The sequence below is a fragment of the Jaculus jaculus genome, chromosome 13 (assembly GCF_020740685.1).
Source record: "Jaculus jaculus isolate mJacJac1 chromosome 13, mJacJac1.mat.Y.cur, whole genome shotgun sequence".
Classification (NCBI taxonomy): Eukaryota; Metazoa; Chordata; class Mammalia; order Rodentia; family Dipodidae; genus Jaculus; species Jaculus jaculus.
In genome coordinates, this window is record NC_059114.1 from 25,383,804 (window position 1) to 25,386,687 (window position 2,884).

General features: G+C 43.7%; 1 pseudogene; it reads right to left on the bottom strand.

Annotated features, from left to right (window-relative positions):
* Positions 1-595: 595 nt before the first annotated feature.
* On the bottom strand, positions 596-2,211 carry LOC123454047 (annotated as a pseudogene).
* Positions 2,212-2,884: the final 673 nt, after the last annotated feature.

Genomic DNA, 2,884 nt, shown 5'->3' on the forward strand with positions numbered 1-2,884 from the left:
GGGAGAGGGAATTGCCATGGGATATTTTTTTATAATCATGGAAAATGTTAATAAAAATTTAAAAAAATAATAAGTGACCTTTACTATACACGTGCATATGAACAAGAATAGTATGGGGATATGTGACCAGCTGAGCATGTTAAGGAACAAGGACTAAGGCCTGAAGCCGGTCTCAACAGTTGATAATGCAGCAAACAGAAACCTTTCTACAATCAACAGGAACAGTTGTGTAAGTGTGTAAAGTTGTGCGTACTTGCGGCTCTTGAACTTGAAGACTAATATGTGTAAAATGTACTTGCCCTGTGAATTATATTCAAAACACACCTAAACTAAAAAATCTTAGGGCCAGGCGTGGTGGCGCACACCTTTATCCCAGCACTCGGGAGGCAGAGGAAGGAGGATCACCGTGAGTTCAAGGCCACCCTGAGACTCCACAGTGAATTTCAGGTCAGCCTAAGCAAGAGTGAGACCCTACATCGGGCGAAAAAAAAAAAATTTACATACTTAGAAATGACCACCTTAAAAATACAGGATAATAAATGGTACAACAGTAGTATTAAGTAAAAGTAACAAAGCAAGTTATGTCCTGATGGAACAAAAGCATAGCTCTTCTCAAATACTAGAAACAAACTCATTTTTTTCTTGGTCTTGAAAAATTGTTTTCCAAATAGCTAGGAAAAATGGATGCCTTCTGCATTGAATCCATGTAGCAATCTGATAAAGTCATCGATGTCCATGGAACGGGCCCGCTTTCACTAAAACCTGTGCTGGTTAGGATCTGCTGTATTTTATCTGCTATGCTGAAATCTTCGGGTACTGTAGTATTGTTCATTGAACAGTGAATTCTGTAATTTTTTTCCAACAGCTGTTGTACTGCACTTGATTTGAACGCAGCAGAAAGTGTCTTGTTCTTCCGAACAAAAGTGATTCTTACTAAACCATCCCATTCCTGAAAATTGATAGGTGGCGGTGGGTTCTTTGGTTCTATCCTTACAACAGTGGACTCCACCTTGGGTGGTGGTCTGAAATTATTCTTCCCAACCTTCATTAGATGGCCCACTCGTGCCAGCAGCTGTGTATTAATCGAGAGTCTGCAGTATAATTTATCTCCAGGTTTTGCAACTAGGCGGAGAGCAAATTCTCTTTGAAACATAAGTACAGCACATCTGAAAAAAGGTCGGTGCAGCAACAGCTTGAAGACAAAAGGTGAAGAGATCTGATAAGGCAAATTTGCCACACAAGCATCAAAGAACGGCAAGTCCGATTTCAGCACATCTCCCACCATTACTTGAAGTTTGCTTGCCAGAGAAGTGCCCTGAACTCTTTTGTGAAGCTCAGCCACCAGCCTTGGATCAAGTTCACAGGCAACTACCTTTTTTGCTTTTTCCAATAATTTTACAGTCATGTTGCCAGTTCCAGGCCCAACTTCCAGCACCACATCAGTTGGTCTTAAAGCAGCCTCCCGCACGCTGCTCCCGCCGCTCCCAGCGCGGGCCGCTCGCCCCGGACTTGACCTTGGGCATCTCCGAAGAGTGGACAGTGAGCACCTCCAAGTGACAGAGCCCGGGACGCGGCCTCCTAGCACGTGCCCTAAATAAAAATATTTTAAAAAAGATTACATTGCTTTCATACTGTATAGGAAATATACATCTAATAGAACTCTACCTTTTTTTTTTTTGGCTTTTTGAAGTAGGGTTTTGCTCTAGCCCAGGCTGACGTGGATTGAATTCACTACGTAGTCTCAGGCTGGCCTCGAACTCACAGCAGTCCTCCTACCTCTGCCTCCTGAGTGCTGAAATTAAAAGCATGTGCCACCACACCTGGCTGAACTCTGCCTTTTATAATGAAACTTTATTTATTTATTTAATTATTTGTAAGAGGAGAGAGGGAGAGAGAAAGATGCATGGGCCACCTTATGCCTCTGGCTTAGGTGGTACTGGTGAATCAAACTGGAGTCCTTAGGCTTTGCCAGCAAGTGCCTTAACCACTGAGCCCTCTCTCCAACCCAAATGAAACTGCTGATATCATGAAATATTGGTTACCTCCAGAAATTCTGAGGTATGTCTGCTAACTGCTTTGTTGGTTACATCTCTTATCTTGATGAGTAGACCTCACATTTTCTGTCACTCTCCAGAGCAACAATAGGGCAGGACTTGGGGGAGATGGGCAGTGAAAACTCCCTTCTACGTGTTCACTCCTGCAGTTCACCATCCTAATTCTAATCCTCATTCATCCTTCCAAACCTAGATCAAATCCTACCTCACTGATGAAGCCTCCTTGACTTTTCCTTCATCTTTACATCTTCCCTAGATCCCTGATTTTGGTTTGTCTTTTCTCTTCACTCTTTCCCTCCTTACTTCAACCCTCCCAGACAGGGTCTTATTTTGTTGTCCAATTGAACTTCTAGGCTCAAGGGAATCCTCTTTGTTTCAGCTTCCTCAGAACTGTGACAATAGATGTGCCAGGCCAGATCCCCTCCCCCCTTTTTTTGAGGAAGGGCTTCACTCTAGCCCAGGCTGACCTGGAATTCACTGTGTAGTCTCAGAGTGGCCTTGAACTCAAAGTGATCCTACCTCTGCCTCCTGAGTGCTGGGATTAAAGGCGTGCATCACCACACCTGGCCACCTGTTTTATTATTATTGTTTTTATGGATGTGTGTGTGTTCATGTTCATGTGTGGGGGACAGAGGACAACCTCAAGAGTTGTTCCTTGGAAACACCATTTACCTTTTTAAAAATTTTTTGGTTTTTCGAGGTAGGGTCTCACTCTAGCTCAGGCTGACCTGGAATTCACTATGTAGTCTCAGGGCATCCTTGAACTCATGGTGATCCTCCTACCCCTGCCTCCCGAGTGCTGGAATTAAAGGCGTGTGTCACCATGCCTG